Here is a 25,419-nt window from a genome sequence, read left to right as displayed (position 1 = left end):
CTCCGTTTGCGCGCTGCTGTGCAAATCTGTCTATTGCCTGCAGACGCCCAGCCGCTCGCCCTGCGCGCCCAGGGGCCCCTACTGGGGAAACCCGGCGAAATGTCGCATTTGCTACCACCTATCACGACTGCGTAATCGGCCTTCAGCCGCAGACGCTCAAGTCCTGGCTTCGGGGGTGCTACGCGCCAGACGCGGTGCCGGGAGCGCCGGGAAAGGGGTACGCGCCCCAACCCCGGCCTGGGGAGGGCGCACTCTGGCTTCTCTCCGAGTTTTGCGCTTCCCCTGCCCCGCCAAGCCTATCGCGAAAGGCACCCCCATCGCAGAACACCACGTGTTGTGCTTCTACTCAGCTCGGTGGCGAGCAGGGCCCTAGCATGCACATCTGGAAAGCCGGGGAGGTTACCCAGGAGCTCGGGTGGGGACGGCGTGGGCTGACTTGATGTAAGATGACACCCACGGAGCCAGACCCGTTCTAGGGACTTGACAGGTTCCTCTCCCTCCCCAGTGAGATCCGTCGTTCTTTAAATACCTGCAGCAATTAGGGGAGGGAAAAAAAGACCCACAGTATCACGTTTGGAGAGGATTAGGAAGATGGCTCTCGAGTTCCATGCCGCCCTGGTGGCTAGACATTGGTGTAGTTTGTCCCTGGCCTCGGTTTCCTCATCTGTAAACTGGGAAGAAGGCCCAAGTCCTGGGGCCTGTGACTGTAGAGTGGCGGAAGGCACTGGTGCACCCGCGGCCAGTCCTTCCGGGGTCCAGCTTCCCGAAGGATTGGGCGGCCCAGGGACGAACCCCTCCCGAGCTATCTGGAGACCGCGCAACCGGGTTCGGGGCCCCAGCCAGCGAGTGAGAGTCCAGCGGTGCACAAGGGCGGGGCCCGGGCGGGCCGGAGACGCCCGTTCGCTGTCGGCCAACCAGCGCCTGTCTCTGAACAGCCAATGAACACGCGTCTTACAGCCAAGGCCAGGCCGGGAGCGAGGCTGCAGCGAGTGCGGTGCTGACAGAGGCGCGCGCGCGCGATCGCGCTCGGACCCCGGCTGCTGCCGCCATCACCGCCGCCCGCCTAGTCTCCCCTCAGCCGCTTCCCCTCGCCATGGAGGCGAGGCCGCCGCCGCCGCCGCGGGGCTCGGAGCCGCGGGCCGGGCGGCGGCCCTGAGGGCGAGTGGCGGCCCGAAACGCCGCCGCGGAGCCGAGGCGGAGCCGCTCTCCTCGTCCCCAGCGGTCCCGCCCAACGCCAGACTCTGTGAGTGTTCGCGGCCGCTGCGCCCGGGTGGGCTCCGGAAGGCGGGGCGGCTCCCGGGGACGGTGGGAGGGGTCCCGGGCCCGAGCCCGGAGCCCTCAGCCCTCAGCCCTCAGCCCTCAGCCCTCTTTTCCGGGTGGAAGCCTGCGGGCGCCTGCAATTTGATTGTGCATCCTTGCGGGTCCGTCGTGGGGAGGGGATCCCCGGAAACATGCTGGCCCGGGCACCGACCCCTCGCGACTGCCCAGGAACTTTGCGTGCGTCCTCCTGGGACCAGGCCAGGGCACTGCCAGAGTTCATTCTCAGAGAAGAAACTTAGAATGGCGAGAACAGAATTTGCTCAAGTCCATTTAATGGGAGGAAAGAGGAAAACTCCTGGCATGAGAAAATTTGCTTTTGCAGTGACCAACTTTTCTTTCCCTTCAAGTCCGCCTCCCTCGGTCCCCCGGCCCGTCTCCCAGGCCCCTCTCCTTGCCGCCCTCTCCCATCTGTTGAGGCTATTTAAGAAGGGAAATAAGGGCTGAGAGCTGCCCAGAATTCAGAATAGGCCAATTGAGAACGCAGGTCCCCTCCATTTTTACTTTCGGTAAATAAAAAAAATTTTTTGAAAAAATTAGTTCCTGATTATATCTCCTGAAGATTAAAAAAAAAAAAAAAAATAGCAGAGCTGAGTCCTGTCTTGAGGGTTTTGTTTTTATTTTTGAGATCACTAATGATATTTGTAAGACAGGAAAGGAAAAATGTGCAGATCCACCCTCTGCAGGGTGAACACCATCAGAAGCTTTTGCCCAGGAGAGGGATTCTGGCTCTAGAACCAGTCACATCACCCCGGAGACGGCTTCGTTTGCCACCTGCTAGCTGTGCAGGCAGCCAGAGAAACAGAAGATGGTGGGAGAGAGGAGGACTGACTAGGAAAGGGCGAACATCTTCCTGCCTGGCCACTCCTTTCAGAAACACAGATCTGATGCTGTCACTTGTTTACTTAAAAACTCCCTCGCTTTTCTTTTTCCCATGGGATGAATGAAGCCTAAAATGCCTTATCAGGTCATACAAAGCCCTTGACAATCTTGCCTCAGTTTACTCCTTTTAGCTTAATCTAATCCTTCAATTCTCCTTCCCCTCATCCCCCTTGCTGGCTGTTATTCAGAGTTGCTTGACTGCTCCATCACATGTTGGGATGTTTTTGTTTTATGTGATCCTCTTTCTTCCCCACCTTTACCTGCTAAGCTCCACTTTTTCTTTTAAAGTTCTTCTCATTTGAGAAGCTTCTTGCGGGCAGGAGCTGTGTCTTGCCCATCTTTCTGTCTTCCATGCTGGGAGAATTCTTCCTCCAAGTTGTCTTGTAGATTCTTTCCAATCTCTTCTCTTATGCCTAGGCTCTGTTTATTTCCTGGTATCCACTTCCCAAGAGGTTTTTTCGTGTTTTGAAGGCCTGCTTCGAGTACATGCCGAGGACTTTTAGTATTTCTGATTCCACACTTCTGCATGTCCATCCCACCCAGGCCCTATAAGCAGTCAGCGGGTGGGAACTGGTAGGTCCCATATCCCATTGGCCTCCAAAAACCTGTGTCTGAAAGACTAAAAGCCCTTCAGTCTCTTTTCACCTCTACCTGCTCAAAGCGGCCTGGCTGATAACGTGCATTGTAAGGCATGGTGGGATCCCGGGGGCTGTTCTCTGTTTAGCCACTTAACATCTGGGTGAAATACAGAACCAAAAAACCAATCCTCTGGCTTAAGTACATTCATGTGCCTTCCCTTTGTCAGGTGAATTGCTTGGGATACAATAGTGAAGAAGTCAGTCCTTACCTTTGTGGAGCTCAGAGTCTAATGTAGGACAGTTGGATATAAATACATCACAGGTGCTATAAGATTGTAATAATAATAGCTATATTTTGTTTGCTTTGTGACAAGCTATGTAATAAATGTTTTCCATGAATTCCCTCAAGTCTTTTCAAGTCATAAAAGGGCTTGTTCCTACTCTACAGGGTTGGAAACTGAGGCCAAACAGTGGGCAAATGAGGGAATAGTCAAGATTTGAATTTTGGCAATGTATTTCCAGAGCCTCTGCCAGGCTGTGCAGGGAGCATCCCCTGCCTGGGTGATTTGGGAAAGCTTTCCTGGGACAGGGGGTTCTTCAGATCATGAAAGATGCATAGGAGTTTTTCCATGGTGGACTGCACACATAGGCAAGAGGGAGCAGCACAAGCAGACTTGGTGGTGGAAGGAATCCACTGTCCTTGGGGAGGAGGGAAGAGGTTAATCATAGTTGGATCAGGTAGCTGGAGAGCTACTAGAGGATTTAAAGGAGGCCAGGGACTTGGGCTGAAAGAGTTTTGGAAAGATCATTTAGGGGCATTATAGGACCAAATGCAGATGTTCCTGCAATATAGGAGGCATTGGTCAGGTCTGACAGAGGTAGAATCACAGCCTCTTAGATCCAGAGGAAGGTGTAGAGAGAATCCTGCTCCATTTTGGGAAAATATAATTAATGCAGATGAGAGAAAAATTCAAAAGTTCTAGCAGTACAAAAGAGTATATAGAGAAGAATGTCCCTCCTACCCTGGCCCCAAGTCTCCTGTCTCCCTAACCTCCTCCCCAGAGATGGCTGAAGTTTTCAGTTTATATGGCCTTCCATAGACACTGTTCCTTTATAAATATGTGCCTGCTTGTCCATACTCCTCCCACCATGGGACGTACCACTCACACCTTACTGGGTTTTTTTCTTAACATATTTAGGAAATCATTCTATTATCAATATATAGAGAGAGTTACTTGTTCTTTCTGTTGACATTCTTTTACTTGTTTAATTGTATGGCTGTACTGTAACATCTTTGGGTTAAATATTTGTTTCCAGGTTCTTATATTACAGCAATACAATGAATGTCTTTGTACATACTGTGTTATGTGCTCATTTGCAAAGTTGTCTGAACAATATGCTTTTACAAGTGGAATTACTGGGTCAAGGGATATGTCTGCATTTTTGATTTGCAGACATGGAGCCAAACTGTCACCTGTTTTCAGGTGGTTGTACCAGTTTATCCTCTCCCCCAAAATGTGTGGCGAGGTAGACGATCTTCAGAGAATTCAGGAGGATCAACTACGATGCTTTTTCAGCTATTATATGCCTACTTTTCCTTCACAAATCCTCCCCCTACCCTATGCAATTCTAGCCAGTTTATTCGAATCTACAGAGGGAGATGTTGAGGCTCAGAAGGATAAAAGTAACTTGTGCAAGATGATCAGTGTGGGTGGTGGTGGGTTTTTTGCTTTGTATTTTTGCACCCTGCATGTTTGTATTTGCCAGCACCTTTCATTGGAGGTGCTCAGTGTCAGCTTGTAAACATTATTGCATTGTTTTTCTCTGTTTTCACATGGAAAAAAATGAGATGCAGGTGAAGTTTGAGTTATGAGAGGGAAACTGGCCAAATATAGAATCTTGTCATTTTACTTTCCAGTGCAATAACTAATAAATGTTTCCAAATGCCAAAGCTGAAGAAATGTTTTTTGTTTGTTTGTTTGTTTTTTGAGATGGAGTTTTGCTCTTGTTGGCCAGGCTGGAGTGCAATGTCACTGTCTTGGCTCACGCAACCTCTGCCTCACGGGTTCAAACGATTCTCCTGAGCCTCCTGAGTAGCTGGGATTACAGGCATGTGCCACCACGCCTGGATAATTTTGTATTTTTAGTAAAGACGGGTTTTCTCCATGTTGGTGAGGCTGGTCTTGAACTCCTGACCTCAGGTGATCTGCCTGCCTTGGCCTCCCAAAGTGCTGAGATTATAGGCGTGAGCCACCATGCCCGGTGAAGAAATGGTTTTTTAGTGAGTCTGAGTACAACAAAAATAGCAATAATATAACACTAACTTAATAAAACTGAACAGCAAGCCCAAAAATAGCCCAACATTAAAATTTATTTTAATGTATTCTCTATAGAAAAGAGAATCCATTAAATGTAAAACTATATTTATTTTACTCTAAATTCACATCCATTTGTGTCAGTGTACAAGACATAATTTTTATAGTAGCAGTCAGTACATACAGAATATGATTTTATGATTTTTGAATTCTTGAATAGCATAAAATATTTTATATTTACTCGTTTCAGTATTTGTTCATTTAAAATCACGGACTGGGTGTGGTGGCTCACGCCTGTAAATCCCAGCACTTTGGGAGGCCCAGGAGGGCAGATCACGAGGTCAAGAAATCAAGACCATCCTGGCCAACATGGTGAAACCCCATCTCTACTGAAAATACAAAAATTAGCTGGGTGTGGTGGCATGTGCCTGTAATCCCAGCTACTCGGGAGGCTAAGGCATGAGGATCACTTGAACCCAGGAGACGGAGGTTGCAGCGAGCCAAGATCTTGCCACTGCATTCCAGCCTGGTGACAGAGTGAGACTCCATCTCAAAAAAAAAAAATCACAGTATAGTATTCCATTCATTGACAATAGTAGTTTTTTTTTATTTGTTTGTTTGTTTGTTTTTGAGACAAGGTCTCACTCTGCCACCTAGGTTAGAGTGCAGTGTCATGATCACAGCTCACTGCAACCTTGATCTCCTGGGCTAAATGATCTTCCCATCTCAGCAACCCAAATAGCTGGGACTGCACAGGTCTGTGCCACCACAACCAGCTAATTTTTTTATTTTTTGTTGAGACATTCTCATGTTGCCCAGGCTGGTCTTGAACTCCTGAACTCAAGTGATCCACCCACCTTGGCCTCCCAAAGTGCTGGGATTATAGGTGTGAGCCACCATTCTCAGCCAACAGCTGTAGTTGGTGCAATCCTTTTTATTCTTTTATTTTTTCTACCTTTTTACTATTATAAATGGTACTTTTATACCTCTTATTCAAATACTTCTTTTGGATTATTTCCTTGTACTCTTAGCCCAGCCTGGGCTCACCAAGTCAGAGGATACAGTTTCAGTGCCTAATTGCAATCTGGAAAGGTTGAACTAGTTTCCAACACTGTCAGCAATTTATGGGGCCATTTCTTGACTGCCCATCTAGTGCTATTACAAAGAAATGTAATGATACCTTGAATTAGGTTTAATTTACATTGCTTTGGAAGAAGAGACCAGTAGCTAATTTAGATTTTTTGAAAGAAGTACGGTGCTGTGATATAGATTATCTCCAAGATTTATGTAACTAAAGCCAACTCGTGGTTGAAGAAAGATTTGGTTGATAAGACTGAAATATTGTGGAAGTTTACAATAGGATCATAGCAGTATAAAATGTAAGACTAGATGCTGTTAAGTTGAAAATACAAGGCATTGTGCTGGAAGCTGGTGACACCCCAGAGTAACATGGATGTGATGTTTGTCCTCATGACACTTTTGGGTTAGTGTAGTAGACAGACATTAATCACCTATGGTAATTATAGATGTGATGAAAGGGGAAGAATAGGGTGTTTTGGGAGTGCCAGAGAAGTTCAGCAGCTAAACAACATTTGCAGTTAAACATTTGTAAAGGCCCTGAGCTGAGAAGGGATTTGGTAGCTCAGGGCAGCGCTTCGCTAAATTGAATGTGCTCATGAACCATCCGGGAGTCTTGTTAAAATGCCAAGTCCTGAATCAGTAGGTCTGGGGTGGGACTTGGGATTCTGTGTTACTAACCAGCTCCTGGGTGAGGCAGATGCTGCTGGTGGGTGGATCGCACTTGACATAGCAAGGCCTAATTGAGAGCTTGGTGAGCACCTAAAACTGGCTGACCATGGTGAACAGGAAGGGGCAGGTGGCTTGCAGTGACAGAGTAATTCTCTGCCTAGGCTGCACTTTAGATTCACCTGGGGAACTTAGAAAAATCAGGGTTGCAAATGTCCCACCCACAGGCATTTTGATTTAATTGGTCTCAAGTGGGGCCTGAGAATGTGTATACAGTCATGCACAGTATAACAATGTTTCCATCAAGGAGAGATGCATATACAACAGTGGTCCCATAAGATTATAATCCATAATTTACTATACCTTTTCTGTTTTTAGATATTTAAATACACAGATACTTATTGTGTTACTTACAGTATTCAGTACAGTAACATGCTGTACAGGTTTGTAGCCTAGGGGCAGTAGGTTATACAATATAGCCTAGATATGTAGCAAGCTGTACCATCTCATTTTGTGTAAGTAACTTTTATGATATTTGCAGAATTATGAAATCACATCATGACTCATCCTCAGAATGTATCCCCATTGTTAAGTGATGCATACCTGTATATATATTTTAACTCCCCAGGTGATTCTAATGTGTAGCCAGGATTGAGAACTAGAGACTAAAGACAGGGTTGAGACAAGAGAATGTCAGGGGGCAGAGTTGAGGGTCCTGTATGGCATGCAAGAATTTTGGACTTTATCCTGAAGGCAGAGCTAAATCTTTGAAGGATTTTTAAGCAGAAGAGTGAACTGATCTGGTTTGTAGTTGTTAAAAAGTTCACTGTGGCTGTAGTCCAGAGCAGTAATTTTCAAAGTGAGGTAGATAAGATGATCCAGGGGAACTGGAAGAAAATTTAGAACTTTTTATTGTTTTTATCTAAAAGATAAGATAAAATGTTTAATTTAGGAATTGTCACTGGTATCTTCTTGGGTCTATAGGCAAACAGTTAATGTGTTAACTCTAGAACTTTGGGTGTCCTGAAGGAAGAGACTGAATTCTGCAGTGAGCAGAGACATATTTATACATTTGTTCTCCATGTATTGCAACATGTTGTTAATAGTTTATATTAACCAGTTTTCATTGAACTAGCCTTTACAAAATGGACATGCAAAGAAACCAGTGATTGAATAAAATACTAATAATACAAGCACAAGCAAACAAGATGTCAGAGCTGATACTAGTCCAATTCCTGTGATGAATTCTTGGTGAGCTATTCAAATAAGTCAGCTCTTACTAAATTGGAAAGTATCAGGAAATGTATGAGAAACATGGACTCTATCATTAATAGGAATCTTGCTTTAAGATTCCTTTTAATCGTATATAGAACCCAGCTGCACAGTGGCTCACACCCATAATCCCACTGTTTTGGGAGCCTGAGGCGCAGGAGTCTAGGAGCTCAAGACAAACCTGGGCAGCATAGCGAGACCTCATCTCTACTAAAAATAAAAAATTAGCCGTGTGGTGTCACGTGCCTGTAGTCCCAGTTACTTAGGAGACTGAGGCAGCAGATTGCTTGAACCAGGAGTTAAAGGCTGCAGTGAGCCGTGATTGTACCACTGTACTCCAACCTGGGGGACAGAGGGAGACTGTTTTTTTTTTAAAAAAAAAAAGGAGGGCCGGGTGCAGTGGCTCACATCTGTAATCCCAGCACTTTGGGAGGCCAAGGCGGGTGGATCACAAGGTCAAGAGATCAAGACCATCCTGGCCAACATAGTGAAACCCTATCTCTACTAAAAATACAAGAATTAGCCTGGTGTGGTAGCATGTGCCTCTGAATAATCTCAGCTACGCTAGAGGCTTAGGCGGCAGAATCACTTGAACCTGGGAGGTGGAGGTTGCAGTGAGCTGGGGTTGCAGTGAGCTGAGATTGTGCCACTGCATTCCAGCCTGGAGGCAGAGTGAGACTCTGTCTCAAAAAAAAAAAAAAAAAAAAGGATGGGTGGATGGGCCAAGCACAGTGGCTCATTCCTGTAATCCCAACACTTTGGGAGACTGAGGCGGGTGGATCACCTGAGGTCAGGAGTTCAAGACCAACCTGGCCAACATGGTGAAACTCCATCTCTACTAAAAATGCAAACATTAGCTGGGTGTGGTAGTGCATGCCTGTAACCTCAGCTACTCGGGAGGCTGAGGCAGAATCATCTGAGCCCGGGAGGTGGAGTTTGCAGTGAGCCAAGATCTTGCCACTGCACTCAAGCCTGGGCGACAGAGCGTGACTTCGTCTCCAAAAAAAAACAAAAAAAGTATGTAAAACTTTGAGATACTAAATAATAAAATATGAGGACCTGTCACCAGTATGAAGACATTTGAAAACCAAAACTTGGCAACATAAAGAGAACCTCTACATTTTTTTTTTTTTTTTTTTTTGCAGTGGTGCTTAAAGATAAAGGATATTCCATCAGATGCTTTACAAAATTTTGCTAACTTCAATGATGAAAATTTATATTTTGAGGATTTCTTGTTTTTAAGAGACGGGGTCTCACTCTGTTGCCCAGGCTGGAGTACAGTGGCACAATGATAGCTCACTGCAGCATTGAACCCCTGGGCTCAAACAATCTTCCCATCTTGGCCTTCCAAAGCTCTGGGACTACACGTGTGAACCACCATGCCTGACCAGTTTTTAAGTTTATTGTTCTTATACAAGACAAAATGGGGCTGGGTACAGTGGCTCATGCTTGGAATTCCAGCACTTTGGGAGGCTGAGGTGGACGGATCACCTGAGGTCAGGAGTTTGAGACCAGCCTGGCCAACATGACAAAACCCTGTCTCTACCAAAAATACAGAAATTAGCCGGGCATGGTGGGCGCGCGCGCCTGTAGTCCCAGCTACTTGGGAGGCTGAGGCAGGAGAATCGCTTGAACCCAGGAGGCAGAGGTTGCAGGGAGCTGAGATTGCGTCACTGCACTTTAGCCTGGGAGACAGAGCGAGACTGTTTCAGGGGGAAGAAAAAGACAAAAAACCACATACCCTTCGCAGATGCTTCTTGCCCCACCCCCAAAAGGCCCACTTAAACAAAAAGCAGACTGATGTACTACATGGAAAATAATTCTGTCAGGAAATCAAAATACCATTGGAAGATGTATAGAAAACATTGCTGAATATGTGAACAAACAATATTAGGACAAATTTTGTAGTGTGAGAAGTTTAGTATATGGTTGTGAAAGTACAGAAGCTTCTAGCATGTCTCGGTATTGCTAGATTCTCTTTTCTTTATTTCTTTTCTTTTCTTTTTTTTTTTTTTTTTTTTGAGACGGTTTTATTCTGTCACCCAGGCTGGAGTGCAGTGGCACCATCATGGTTCACTGCAGCCTTGACCTCCCAGTCTCAAGTGGTCATCCTACCTCAGCCTTCCAAGTAGCTGGGAGCACAGGCATGCACCACCATACGTATTTTTTTATTTTTTATTTTTAGGAGAGGTGAGGTCTCACTGTGTTGCCCAGGCTGGCCTCGAACTCCTGGCTCAAGTGATCCACGTGCCAAAAGACTTCCCAAAGTGCTGAGATTACAGGCATGAGCCACCGTGCCAACCGTGCCAGGTCTAAATTTTCTTTTTTCTTTTTTTTTTGAGACAGAGTCTCGCTCTGTCACCCAAGCCGGAGTGCAGTGGCTCAGTCTCAGCTCACTGAAAACTCCACCTCCCGGGTTCACACCATTCTCCTGCCTCAGCCTCCTGAGTAGTTGCGTCTACAGGCACCCGCCACCACGCCCGGCTAATTTTTTTATACTTTTAGTAGAGATGGGGTTTCACCGTGTTAGTCAGGATGGTCTCAATCTCTTGACTCGGATTATCTTTTAGTAGTTACATCCAAGAATAAGGACCACTTTTTATTTTTATTTTTATTTTTTTTTGAGACGGAGTGTCGCTCTGTTGCCCAGGCTGGAGCATAGTGGCATGATCTCGGCTCACTGCAAATTCCATCTCATGGGTTCACGCCATTTTCCTGCCTCAGCCTCCCAAGTAGCTGGGACTAGCAGCACCCGCCACCACGCCCAGCTAAGTTTTTTGTATTTTTAATAGAGACGGGGTTTCACTGTGTTATCCAGGGTGGTCTTGATCTCCTGACTTTGTGATCCGCCTGCCTCGGCCTCCCAGAATGCTGGGATTACAGGCGTGAGCCACCATGCCTGGCCAGACACTTCTTTAGTGAGCTACTGGAGGAAAGTTGTACTGGAGAAGACATATTCTTTTTTTTTTTTTTTTGAGGCAGAGTCTCGCTCTGTCACTCAGGCTGGAGTGCAGTGGCACGATCTCGGCTCACTGTAAGCTCCGCCTCCTGGGTCCACTCCATTCTCTGGCCTCAGCCTCCCAAGTAGCTGGGACTACAGGCACCCGCCACTATGCCGGGCTAATTTTTTGTATTTTTAGTAGGGACGGGGTTTCACCATGTTAGCCAGGATGGTCTCAATCTCCTGACCTTGTGATCCGCCCGCCTCAGCCTCCCAAAGTGCTGGGATTACAGGCGTGAGCCACCGTGCACGGTGACATATTCTAATAGTTAGTAAATGATTGCCTTCATAAGAACATTACTATATGGAATAATAGACTGAATGTAAATTAATGGAACAGGGTTGCTTTGACTGAATAAAAGAATGAAATTCGTGAAATTCATTCATTACCTCTATGGGCAGGCTCTTGAGTCCACTTATTTGTTAATTATCTTGTGGTAGAGTTGTTGATGAGTTTTGCATTTTTCTTTTTAAAAAAAATGCCAACTTTTTGTTATGATAAGTGGCTACAGGTTGAGTGATCCTAATACGAAATCCAAAAGGCTCCCAAATCCAGCACTTTTTTTTTGTTGTTTGTTTTTGTTTTTGAGACAGGTTCTCACTCTGTATGTAGCCCAGGCTGGAGTGCAGTGGCATGATCATGGCTCACTGCAGCCTTGACCTCCTGGGCTTGGGTGATCCTCTCACCTCAGCCTCCTGAGTAACTGGGACTGCAGGCATGCACCACCATGCCCAGCTAATTTTTGTATTTTTTGTAGAGACGGGGTTTTGCCGTGTTTCCCTGGCTGGTCTCAAACTCCTGGGCTCAACCGATCCTCCCACCTCAGCCTCCCAAAGTGCCGAGATTATAGGTGTGAGCTACCATGCCTGGCCTCAAATCCAAAACTTTTTGAGTGCTGACATGACACACAAAGGAAATGCTCATTGGAGCATTTCAGATTTTGAATTTTTGGATCAGGGATGTTCAACCAATAGGAATAATGCAAATATTACAAAATCTGAAAAATACCTGAAATCTGAAATACTTCTGGTCCCAAGCATTTCAGGTAAGGAATACTCAACCTGAATCTAGCAAATATCATTTGAAAAATTAATATCTTTAATCTGTCTCTTCAAGTAAAAGTATTATTTAAATAGTGAATGAGAAAGGAGCTACTTTCCTTAGAAAGAAATGTACAGTGGGAGAGCATTTTCTTCACTGTAATTTTTTTTCCATATAATCATTATTGAGCTATAACTTACATATAAAATTCTCCCTTTTAAAGTGTGTAGTTCTGTGGTTTTTAGTATATGCATAGAGTTGTGCAGCTTTTGCCACTGTCTAGTTTAAGAACATTTCATCACCCCAAAAAGAGACCCTGCACCCATTAGCCTCACTTCTCATTCTGCCCTCCCTCCAGTCCCTGGCAACTACTTATCTTCCTGTTTCTTTGGATTTGCCTGTTCTGGACATTTCATATAAATGAAATCATGCAATATGTGACCTTTTGTAGCTGGCTTCTTTTACTTAGCATAGTGTTTTTGGGGTTCATTCATGTTGTACCATGTATCAGTCTTCATTCCTTCTTATGGCTGAATAATATTCCATTATATTGATATACGACATTTGACTAACTGGTTCATCAGTTGATGGACATTTATTTGTTTCTACTTTTTGGCTTTATGAACAATGCTGCTATTAATATTCAGGTATAAATTTTTTGTGGTCATAGATTTTAATTTGTCTTAGGTATACATATACCCAGGAGTAGAATTGCTGGGTTAAACAGTGACTAACTTTGAGGGGCTGTCAAACTGTTTTCTAAAGTGACAACCCATTCCCAGTAGCAACTCACAAGGGTTCTAGCAGCAATGCAAAAGGGGTCCAGTTTCTCCCAGCAATGCTCAGGGGTTCCAATTTCTCCCATATTTGCCAAATTTGTTATTCTCTTTTTGATTATAGCCATCTTAGTGGGTGTGAAGTTGTATCTCATTGTGGTTTTTATTTGCATTTCCATGATGATTCATGATGTGCATCTTTTTTTTTTTTTTTCATGATGTGCATCTTTTCATGTGCTGTTGGCTGTTTGTGTATGTTCTTTGGGGAAATGTCTATTCAGATACTTGGCTCATTTTAAAATTCAGTTATTGCTCTTTTTATTATTGAGTTGCTTATATATTTCTAGATATAAGTCCCATATCAGATATACGATTTGTAAATATTTTTTCCCATCTGTGGGTTGTATGTTCAGGTTTTTGTGTGGACATATCCTTTTGGGTAGATCTAGGAGTGGAACTGCTGAGTCAAATGGTAACTCTATGTTTAACTTGTTGAGAAACCACTAAGCAGAATGCCTGCACCTTTTTACAATCCCAGCAGCAATGTATGAGTGTATCAGTTTCTCCCTATCCTTGTCAACACTTGTTATTGTTTGTTTTTTTAATTGTAGCCATCCTAGTAGGTGTAAAGTGGTATTGCATTACGGTTTTAATTTGCATTTCCTTAATGACTCATGATCTCACTGTGATTTTGTTGCATCTATAAAAATTCTCATAATTTTACACATGAAAAACTTAGAAACGATTTTGTAACCTAATAAAAATTTCCAAATGTGTTGCTAAAAACATTTCTAGATGATCTAATGAAATAAAGAATCTAGGCACTGATCACCAGTGGCTGTTAAAACCATTGGGAAACTATAACATCTCTAAAATTGGGATAACCAAATCTTATATTCTTTCTATGTGATACAATAGGAAGAACATATCATTCATGAAATAGTCTTGCTTGCCCCAACAAACTGAGTCAAACCTTCTTCTGATTAGTGTAGATCTGATTACCAGTTTATAGGATGTAATTGGCAAATTTAGAATGTGAAAAATATAGGACAAAGGAACCCATTTACTTCAAATGAATGGCAAGAAAAAAAAAATGGAGGAACTGCTACAGATTAAAAAAGACTTGAGGCTGGGCGTGGTGGCCCACACCTGTAATCCCAGCACTTTGGGAGGCCAAGGTGGGCGGATCATGAGGTCAGGAGTTCGAGAACAGCCTGGTCAACGTGGTAAAATGCCGTATTTACTAAAAATACAAAAATTAGCTGGTTGTGGTGGTGCGCACCTATAATCCCAGCTACTTGAGAGGCTGAGGCAGGAGAATTGCTTGAACCCGGGAGGCAGAGGTTGCAGTGAGCCAAGATCGTGCCAACACACTCAAGCGTGGGCGACAGAGCAAGACTCCCTCTTGGAAAAAATAAAAAAGACTTGAAACATATTAATTGCACATAAGTATAGACCTTGTTTAGATCCTGTTTCATGCAAATCAACTGTAAAAAGTTATTTATGAGCCCATTGGGAGTAGTTTAAATTTGAAAACCACTTGTATATAAGATGATTTTAAACAATTTTAATTTTTTTAAAGTGTTATTATAGTAGTATGGTTACATTAAAAAGAAAGACTCCTTTCTCTTACAGATAAGTACTGAAGTATTTTGGATGAAATGATGTTGATATCTGGAATTTACTTTAAAGTAATTCAGCATGTTTGGAGAATTTACAGATGAGACAAGAATTGCCATACGTTGATAATTATTGAAGCTGGATAGTAGGTATATAAGGGTTTATTATAGTATTTTCTCTACTGTTGTATATGTTTGAGAATTCCCATAGTAAAAAATTAAAAGAGAAACTACTGTAAGGGAAGAGTTTTAGTGGATTCCAAGTCCATTTGTTAGAAAGAAAAATGTGACTGGGCACAGGGCTCTCACCTGTAGTCCCAGCACTTTGGGAGGCCAAGATGAGCGGATCACCTGAGGTTGGGAGTTTGAGACCAGCCTGACCAACATGGAGAAACCCTATCTCTACTAAAAAAAAAAAAAAAAAAAATTAGCTGGGCATGGTGGTGCATACCTGTAATCCCAGCTACTCGGGAGGCTGAGGCAGGAGAGTCGCTTTAATCCGGGAAGTGGAGGTTGCCGTGAGCCGAGATCGCACCATTGCACTCCAGCCTGAGTAATCAGAGTGAAACTGTCTCAGAAAAAAAAAAAAGAAAAGAAAAAGAAATAAACAAAAGTAGTATCTTTTATTAATTTTCAAGAGTAATTATGTCACAGAAGATGGATATTTGCTCGCCATATTTAAAAGGAAATATTTGTATAATGGGGTGGGAAAATGATTATCACAATTTAGTAAACACAGCCATAGTGCTGCTTCCTTTGGATTCATGTTTCTTTTTGGCTATGATAGCCATTAAAACCAAGGATTGGGCTGGGCGCAGTGGCTCATGCCTGTAATCCCAGCACTTTGGGAGGCTGAGGCGGGCAGATGACGAGGTCAGGAGATCGAGACCATCCTGGCTAACACGGTGAAACCCCGTCTCTACTAAAAAAATATATAAATAATTAGCCAGGCGTGGTGGTGGATGCCTGTGGTCCCAGCTACTCGGGAGGCTGAGTCAGGAGAATGGCGTGAACCCGGGAGGTGGACCTTGCAGTGAGCTGAGATTGCGCCACTGCACTCCAGCCTGGGCGACAGAGCAAGACTCTGTCTCAAAAAAAAAAAAAACAAAAAAACAAGGATTGACTTGGAATCAGACTTTTAAATTGCTCTGTCATAAAATATTAAAATGAGATTTTTCAAACATGAGAAATATTTAATCATACGGATCACACCAAAATATTTTTAAGATGGGTTTTATATTACTGTTTTAGTTGATGGGAGTACCATTATTGTGATCATAATTTTTTTCATTTGAAATGTTTTGTAGTATTTATAGATATTAGTACCTGTGTTCTGTTTATAAATGAACATATGTTGGGGATGTACACTCTTATCTATTGGTGGATGTGCAGTCAAAAGGTTTGTTTGTCACTTATTTATTGGTGGATGTGCAGTCAAAAGGTTGGTTTGTTTGTGGAGAATGGACTGGGCAGGGTACAGAGACTTATTTGGTGTTTATTAGAGCAAATGTGGCCAGTGATGATGGTGTTCTGGACTGGCATAGGGTGGGAGGTGTGGTGATAGGGATGGAGATACATGGACAAGTATGATTTAAGCAGTAGAGGCGTTAGGGTTCTAAATTTCTGGCTTTTTGGAAGAGATGATTGCTAGTTAATGAACTGAGCTTTTGTGTGTGGGAAGAAGTTGAAACCTGGCTGCTGTGAATTGTGCAAGTAGTTCTTAAATTTTGATTGACAAATAGCTTAACGAGCAATTAGTTTTCAAACATTGGTTGACAAGTGGCTTATTATAATATTGTGAATGCATTGATACTACCATTAATAAATAGAATGTCTTCCATTGATATGTTGGCAGCACTATTACCAGAGCAGTGTGGGATAGTTCCAGGACTTTCACTGTCTAAAAGGAACTGGAGGCCCAAGCTTTTACGGGGATACTTCTGCTCCTCTGGTCCCCGTGTCCCCAGTGATGTGAATGTCCCTGACTTAGTGCCTCTGCTCACGCTGTCTGTGAGACCACTGCCTTCCAATGCCTCTTACCTCTTGCACCTGCCCACTTTGTTAACAGGGACAGATTTCACAGTGGTTTCCAGCCAGCATTTCTCTCTCCCCAGTTTTGGGTGGTAGCTAGAATGGTCCTTCAAAGCTTTCAGACACAAATGAGAAATGGAAGAAGCTCAGGGAGACTATACCTGGGCTAGGTTCTTGCTACCAGCTGGTGGAAGACAAAGAAAACCCCTTTTCTTCCTGTATTTCATGCCCAGTAAGCAGTAGTGCCATCAGCAGCAGTTGTGAACCCCTAAGTCAGTGATTCTCAATATGACTGACATGGTGGGGAAGACATAAGTTTGAAAATGCATTTTCAGGCTAGGCATGGTGGCTCACGCCTGTAATCCTAGCACTTTCGGAGGCCAGCATGGGAGGATCACTTGAGCCCAGGAGTTTGAGACCAGCCTGGGCAACATAGTGAAACCCTGCCTCTACAGAAAAATAAAAGGTAACCAGGTGTAATGGCATGCTCCTGTAGTCCTGGCTACTTGGGAGGCTGAGGAGGGAGGATTGCTTAAGCCCAGGAGGTCAAGGCTGCAGTGAACATACCACTGCATTCCAGCCTGGGCAACAGAGTGAGACCCCTGTCTCAAAAAGAAAAAGCATAAAAAAAAAAAAAGGCTCTGATTTGTTTGTTAGTGTTTGTCTCAAAATTTTGCTTAGTTTAAAATTATGTATATATTTGAATAATATGTGTCCATGTTAATAGTTCTAAAAATATATATAGTAAAAGGTAGTTCTCTATCCCCCTGCTTTCCAGCTTTCCCTTTCCATAGGTATCCACAAGTACCATGAGCAATACTTGTGAAACCATCCTGAAATACTACATGCCTGTAAAATATAAGTTACTTAAGTTTGGTATTTCAGGTAACCATAAGGGAAGATAGGAGAGTTTTATGTTTATCAAAAGGGGTGAATGTTATAGTAGATTGAGATGAGATGTTCTTACCTTTGGGTTGGGTCTTAAGTGGAGCTCAATTCAGTTTCCCCAACATTAGTGAGAGAGATTACTTAAATCATCCATACTTACCCAGTTGTACTTGGTAAGTTTTCAAAGGTTCTGCTTTGAAGTGGGCTTTGTAGAGCAAGTAGTGGTTAATAGAGCAGCTCAGTTATATGTGTACGTTTTTTGATGTGGAAAAGGGGCTTTTGTGTACAGAAGGACTGTTTTAAAATTACTTGGGCTTTAAATTAATATGAATTAAAGTGGTAAATTTAAAACCTAGTTTTCTTTTAGTCTTGTTATTGTACTTGTAAGCATAGGCATTTTGTATAGAAATAAGAACAGTAATTTTCACCTGCTTGTCAATTAAGTTAATATAAGTTTAACAGATTTAATTGCTCCAGGCCCCTTACTTAGTGAATTAAATTTCCTTAGATGTTTAATACACATTTACACTGTCTGTCAGGCACAGTCAGTCCTTGAGAGGTCAGAGTTACCACCTTAAACAGAATCTTCTTAAGCTCTTGGGCAATCTGTGATACTAAGAAATTAAACTTGTAAATGTAGTAAAGCGGGTTTCTGTTAAGACTTCGAAAGCTTTTCATTAGCTGAATCTGAATTACCAACATTTTAAAAACACATATCCTAAACTTAATGCAAAAGTACTAGTTAGTACCATGAGTTTGATATACCATACCTCATTTTATTGCTCATGTCTTTTCTTTCTGGGGTTGTGATGCCACTTACCCAATTAAGGAGGACAGTTTTATCATCTCAGAAAGCCAAGGTTTTCAGATTAAAAATACAGAATCATGATACAGTTATTATTGGTCAGAGGTTCAAGACTGGGAAAGGGAACTAAGGGCTCTGTGTTTCCAGGATAATTCTATTTGAGATGCTGTGCCCTTTCTTATGTTAAGAGTCCTGAATGTGGCATCAAAGGGGGAATCCTTGTTCAGAGTTTGTTTCGCAACCCTCTATACCTTTTTTTGAGACAGGGTCTTGGTAGGTTGCCCATGCTGGTGTGCAGTGGTGCAATCACGGCTCACTGCAGCCTTGACCTCCTGGGCTCAAACAGTCCTCTCGCCTCAGCCTCCTAAGTAAGTAGCTGGAACCACAGATGCATGCCATCATGCCCAGCTAATTTTTTTGATTTTTTTTTTTGTAGAGATGAGGCCTCACTATGAGCCTAGGATGATCTCAAATTCCTGGCCTCAAACAGTCCTCCCACCTCAGCCTCCCAAAGTGCTGGGATTATAGGCATGAGCCACCATGCCTGGCCTTTTCTTCAAAAATAACCCTTCAATCAATTTTTTTTCCTGGTCAAATTGGAGTTTGTGTTTCTTTTATATATTCCTTGTCAGGCCCTACAATTATTTTAATTTTGGGTGTTGGATAGACTAGGGTTCATATTCCATGCCTGCCATGCTTTTTGTGAACTTGGGCAAAATACTTAGCTCTTCTGAGACTCAGTTTTGTCACCTAGTAAATGGGTTCAGCAATAGTACTCTATGTATTTGTTTGTTTTAAGCATTAGATAGTGCGTAGTAAACGCTTAGCACAGTTCTTAGCACATAGTACATTTTTAATAAATGTTAGAAAATATAATGATCTTGATTCTTTGTCTTCCCTCCCTAGTAGTTGATTTGGGACACAGTGTAGCATTATTTGAATTATCGCAGAATAACTTTTTACCTTTCTGATTTTAACAGGGGAGAGTGTGAAAAGGATGGGAGAGGGAAGAGAGAAAAAAAACTGAGGATATGTGATCAACTGTACAGTCTTTATTCCCTGAACTATCTTTCCCTGAGTTGTGTGACACATTCTCCTGGTTTTCCTCTTTGTATCTTTGTGGCCACTCCTCAATTCCCTAGGCCCCTTTTCTTTGACCACTCCTTGTTTGAGTTACCAAAGATTCCATCTCTGGCCCTCTTGTGTTGATTCTACACATTCTTCCTGGAAGCACATGTCCATGGTTTCAGCTTCCTTGCTAATTAGGAGAAACTTTGTCCTCAGAACCCATCTGGATGACAGCCAACAGCCTACTGGTCTCCATTGGGCTATCTCCCAGGTACCTACAACAGTCTCAGAACTGACTCATCTTCCTTTTCAGTGTGTTATTTTTATAATCTCTATCTTGATGAATGGCACAACACAGTGACCCAAACTGGAAACTTGGATGTTGTTCATCTGGTTGGTGATCTGTTCTTACCTGTTTTACATCTGCAACATTTCTCAAATTTGCCTATTTTCCACCATTTCTCCTGTCCTTTAGTTTAGGCTGCTTCTCACCTAGAAGCAGGTTCCCTTGTTGTCTATTCATTATTAGTTTCTTATTCCAAGTCATTGATTACATGGCTGCCAAGAGTGATCTCTTTAACTTCCTGATCTGTCATAGCACTCCCCAACTTAAGATTCTATGAATAAAATCCAAACTCCTTAACAGAGCAAGTTCTCATGATCCAACTCCTCTTAACATTGGTAGCCTTATCTTTTCCCTGAGCCCACTGCCCCTTGATGGTGCTGTGCTCTTTCTTGCTCTCTGTCTTTGGATGGACTGCCCACCTCCCTCCTTCTTACTTAACATTATGATTTATCAGATAGAGATCAGCTCCTCCAGTCAGCATTTCCTTACTGACTACTCCAGGTCTGACCCAGTATAGATTCTGTGTTTATATCTGTCAAGTAACTTATTGTATGATAATTCATACACTTATATGGTAATTCACACATTGGCATGGGTAGATTAAGCATTTATAGTCTCTGAAGGATCCTGATAGTCCAAAAGGTATAGTAATACAGTTATCTCTTAGTATCTTCAGGTGATTGATTCCAGGATCCCCATGAAGATCAAACTCCAGGGATACTCAGGTGCCTTATATAAAATGGCACTTTTGCATATAACCTATGCATATCCTCCTGTGTACTTTAGAGGCCCTAAATAATCTCTAGATTACCTATATGGCTAAAACAATGCAAATACTACGTAAATAGCTGTTATACTCTATTTTTAAAAATTGTATTTCTTATTTTATGGTTTTATTTATTTATTTATTTTTATCTGTGGATGTGCAACCCACAGGTAGAGAGGGTCAACTGTTCCAGGTGCGGTGGCTCATGCCCATAATCCCAGCACTTTGGGAGGCTGGGGTGGGCGGATTGCCTGAGGTCAGGAGCTTGAGACCAGCCTGGCCAATGTGGTGAAACCCTGTCTTTACTAAAAGTACAAAAATTAACCGGGCATGGTGGCAGGTGCCTGTAATCCTAGCTACTCAGGAGGCTGAGGCAGGGCAGTTGCTTGAACCCAGGAGGTGAAGGTTGCAGTGAGCCAAGATCCTGCCACTGCACTCCAGCCTGGGTGACAGAATGAGACTCTGTCTCAAAAAAAAAAAAAAAAAAAAAAAGAGAGAGGGCCAACTGTGTGTAATTTACTGAAGCATGGATTCACATTATAGATGGTCCCTGATTTATGATGGTTTAATTTATGATTTTTGTACTATGATGGTGGGAAAGCTGGTGTGATATATGTATTCAGTAGAAATTGTACTTCCAATTTTGAAATTTGATCTTTTCCCGGGCTGGTGATATGCAGTGTGACAATTTCTCACGGTGCTGGGCAGAAGCAGTGACCTGCACCTCCCAGTCAGCAACATGATCAGGAGGGTAGATGACTATACTCCACGGTGTACTGTGTTGCCAGGTGGTTCTGCGCAACTGTACGCTAATGTAAGTGTTCTGAACACATTTAAGATAGGCTAGGCTAACAGTGGCATTCGGTAGATAAAGTGTATTAAATGCATTTCCTACTTATAAGATATTTTCAATTTATGGTGAGTATATTGGAATATAGCCCCACTGTAGGGCAAGGAGCATCTGTATTTACGTGGTTGAGTTTAGTGGCAGTGGGACTAAGTTTGGTTTAGCTGTTCGGTGAGCCAAGCCTCACTTGGCGTCTAATTCTGTCTTTATTTTCTGCTTTAGGTAGGCCATAGCTCTCATGAAGGGATTAAGACTTTCTGTTTGAAAAATGGTATTCAGAAGGAAGCCAGCATTAATTCTGTTTTTATACAATCATCAAGATTTGAAGGAATCTCGCTGTCAATTCTGTCTCAATGGTATTCTATATAATAAATCATAATGGTATCCAACGGTACTTGAAAAGTTTGGTTTTCGTGAACATTTCTTTGAATGCCAAAGTTTTATTAGTTTGTTTCTCAATTAAACTGGGTGCTCTTTGAGGCAGGGATTTATGGGACTTGCTTGTTTTGCAGTTTTAAATCTCCAGCTGCTAATACAGTACCTGGTTTGTAGTAGGAATGAGAGATTTACTCCAATAGAACCGTACTAAAGATCTTACACTTATGGATTATAAATTGATAGCTTTGTAGAATGAACTGGTGTTCCCTTTAAATGAGATGACATGACCTGAGTATAAAGCATAATCAGCTACATGACTCCAGCAAGAATACCATGTGTCCCTCAGGGCAGCCAGATAACATGGCTGGCAGATGGAGTTATGCACATCAACTGGACATTTAAGAGAGCTGGAGATTTCTTGCATTTAGATGACAGTTTAGATTAGAAATATTTAATCTTAGCTGTACTTAATGTATTATGTATCTATATGATACATCATGTATATTTATATGGTATATCATAAATCATGTATTTAATCACATTTAATCCTTAGCTATGTTTTCATCCCCAAAATGGTATATGGATCTATTTTTGTTGTCAGGTGGTTGTTTATTGTTTTGCTTATCCATGGCTCATGAAAATCTTCATGTTACTTGGGAAATCTTTCACTCTGCCTTTTGAAGGACAGCCCGGAACCATTTCGTTCTTGGCACATGACCTTCTAACCCAATGACCAGAGTATGTAAAAGCATGGTACACACTGCTTTTGAAGATTACTTGTGTCTGTTCTAGATGTGTCTTATTTCTTGCAGATACATTGCCTACAAAAGATTTTGATATATATATACACACACAGTATACTATATAATTAATATTTATAACATATATATATTAAATATGTAAGTATTCTACTAGAACTAAAATTAAGAATTTGAAGTAGCCTCATGTGAGTAATTAAAATAACACTAGCATCTTTTTCAAGAAAGTTTTTTTAAAATATGGTGAAGATAATGACATGGCGAAAAGTAGTTAATTATTTTTGGTATTCCTGTATTTCACTAGTAGGTTGCCATAGGACATAATAGTTACATAATCAAACAGCAGAATAATTTTATATGAGGTTTATTGATACAGAAATGTTTGGTTTGGTGTTTGTCTTCCAGTTTTGTGGATTTTCTTTTCTGATTGTAAAACTGGAAAATACATTAAAACCAGAAACTTTCAGCCTCTATAATGCCCTCAGAACTCAGCAGGTTTTGAAAATGCCTCTTCCTATTTTTCTCCTCCCTATAATCCTGCTTATTTTTGGCATTAAGTGAGTCAAGGGTTCTTGGAAAACTCAAATATGTTTTTTGAGGCTATGTAGTCAGTGTGAATGAGAGAAGTAAATCTGTTGGGTCCTGTGCCATACTGGAGGTTCCAAGGCCTGTCTAAATGAGTTCAACTTCAATTTTTTTGTGTTTTTTTTTTTTAGAGATGGAGCCTTGCTTTGTTGCTTGAGCTGGTCTTGAACTCCTGGGCTCAGGTGATCTTCCAGCCTTGACCTCCCAAGCTGCTAGGATTATAGGCATGAGCCACTATGCCGGCCTTTTTTTTTTTTTTTTTTTGTTAGCACACTGTGCCACCAGTTTGTGGTATTCACTTTAACTGTGAAAGGACTGTCAAAGATTGTATGTATAAGATTTAGTTTGAGGGCGGGGTACGGTGTCTCACGCCGATAATCCTAGCACTTTGGGAGGCCAAGGTGGGCGGATCACGAGGTCAGGAGATCGAGGCCATCCTGGTTGACACGGTGAAACCCCATCTCTACGAAAAATATAAATAAATTAGCCAGGCGTGGTGACAGGTGCCTGTAGTCCCAGCTACTCAGGAGGCTGAGGCAGGAGAATGGCGTGAACCCAGGAGGCAGAGCTTGCAGTGAGCCGAGATCACGCCACTGCACCATAGAGCAAGACTCTGTCTCCAAAAAAATATATATATTTAGTTTGTCTTTCTCTTTGAAACTGAATTCATTAAACAAAAGCCTAAATGACTATACTATTACTTTTTTTTTTTTTTTAGACAGAGTTTCGATTCGTCACCAGGCTGAAAGGCAGTGTGCAGTCTCGCTCACTGCAGCCTCTGCCTTCCAGGTTTAAGTGATTCTCATGCCTCAGCCTCCTGAGTAGTTGGGACTACAGGCATGTGCCACCACACCCAGCTAATTTTTGTGTTTTTGGTAGAGACAGGGCTTCACCATGTTGGCCAGGCTGGTCTTGAACTCCTGACCTCAGGTGATCCACCCACCTCAGCCTCCCAAAGTGCATAAGTGCTGGGATTACAGGTGTGAGCCACCATGCCCAGCCTGCTACGTATACTTTTAGACCCAGCTGAAATATCATGTAATGGCTGAAGGCTCCTGAACTCTTCTAGACCAGGGATTGATTTTCCTCATTTTAAGATTGTCATGACAACTGTAGTATTGGTAACTGTATTTTATTTATTTAGTTATTTATTGAGACAGAGTCTTGCTCTGTCACCCAGGCTGGAGTGCAATGGCACGATCTTGGCTCACTGCAACCTTTGCCTTCTGGATTCAAGCAATTCTCATGCCTCAGCCTCCCAAGTAGCTGGGATTACAGGTGTGTACCACCGAACACCTGTAATTAGTCTGGCTAATTATTGAAGTTTTAGTAGAGACAGGGTTTGCCCATCTTGGCCAGGCTGTTCTCGAATTTCTGCCTCAAGTAATCCACCTGCCTTGGCCTTCCAAAGTGCTGGGATTACAGGTGTGAGCTACCTCACCCGGCTTATTAACCAATTTTTAATGTTTAGCACAACTTGATCATGATGTACAATGTCTTTTTTATGTTATATGTCGATGGAGTCAAATTACTGATATTTTGGTTCAGTTGTTTTTTCAATAACAGATCAGACTATTTTCTGATTTTCATTCTGTTTTTTTCTTTGATCCATATGTATTTATAAGTGTCTATTTTCAAATAGGTTTTTTTCTAGTTATCTTTTTGTAATGGATTTATAGATTATGCATTGTGGTTAAAGAATATGACCTATAGGCTGGGCACAGTGGCTCATGCCTGTAATCCCAGCACTTTGGGAGGCCGAGGCAGGAGGATCACTTGAGGTCAGGAGTTCAAGACCAGCCTGGCCAACATGGTGAAACCCTGTCTCTACTAAAAATACAAAAAAAAATTTAGCTGGGCATGGTGGTGGGTGCCTGTAATACCAACTACTAGGGAGGCTGAGGCAGGAGAATCGCTTGAACCCGGGAGGTGGAGGTTGCAGTGAGCCGAGATAGCGCCACTGCAATCCAGCCTGTGTGAGAGAGGGAGACTCCATCTCAAAAACAAAAAAAACAAAACAAACACACACATACATAAAGAATATGGCCTCTATACACTTTCAATCCTTTGGAAATTGTTGGTATTTATTTGCCATTTGGCCTGGATTACCCAGATCCACGGTTGTTAATGTTTTACAAGTGCGTCTCCTCTTTATCATGTTACCCATCTATCTATGTAATTTTTCTGAATCATTTGAGAAATAAATTGCAGACATAATGCTTTATTACCCCTAAATCAGGGTGTGTTTCCTGAAAACAAGGATATTCTCCTATCTATCTACAGCACATTTATTAAAATCAGGAAATAAACATTGATATAATACTGCCATCTAATTCACAGACCCTACTCAGATTTCACTGATCTTCCTATTATGTCTTTTGTAGCAAAAATAAAACAAC

At 42.5% G+C, this 25,419-nt stretch overlaps 2 protein-coding genes across 10 annotated transcripts in view; both read left to right on the top strand.

Annotated features, from left to right (window-relative positions):
- The window catches only part of VPS16 (VPS16 core subunit of CORVET and HOPS complexes), a 33,211-nt gene extending 31,964 nt beyond the window's left edge, over positions 1-1,247 (top strand). The window contains exon 26 of the transcript XR_004052919.1: positions 936-1,247. The gene's annotated coding sequence lies outside the window, so the exon portion shown is untranslated. The remainder of the gene's footprint in view (positions 1-935) is intronic.
- Positions 977-25,419, top strand: part of PTPRA (protein tyrosine phosphatase receptor type A) — a 161,611-nt gene continuing 137,168 nt past the window's right edge. For 4 of the 9 annotated variants that reach the window (XM_030915911.1, XM_030915905.1, XM_030915909.1 and 1 more), the window contains exon 1: positions 1,013-1,243. The gene's annotated coding sequence lies outside the window, so the exon portion shown is untranslated. Of the gene's footprint in view, positions 1,244-25,419 lie in introns of all 9 variants that reach the window. The other 5 variants (XM_030915912.1, XM_030915910.1, XM_030915906.1 and 2 more) reach the window with 3 other exon arrangements.

The sequence above is a fragment of the Rhinopithecus roxellana genome, chromosome 13 (genome assembly GCF_007565055.1).
Source record: "Rhinopithecus roxellana isolate Shanxi Qingling chromosome 13, ASM756505v1, whole genome shotgun sequence".
Taxonomy (NCBI): domain Eukaryota; kingdom Metazoa; phylum Chordata; class Mammalia; order Primates; family Cercopithecidae; genus Rhinopithecus; species Rhinopithecus roxellana.
This window is presented reverse-complemented; position numbering and strand designations above follow the sequence as displayed.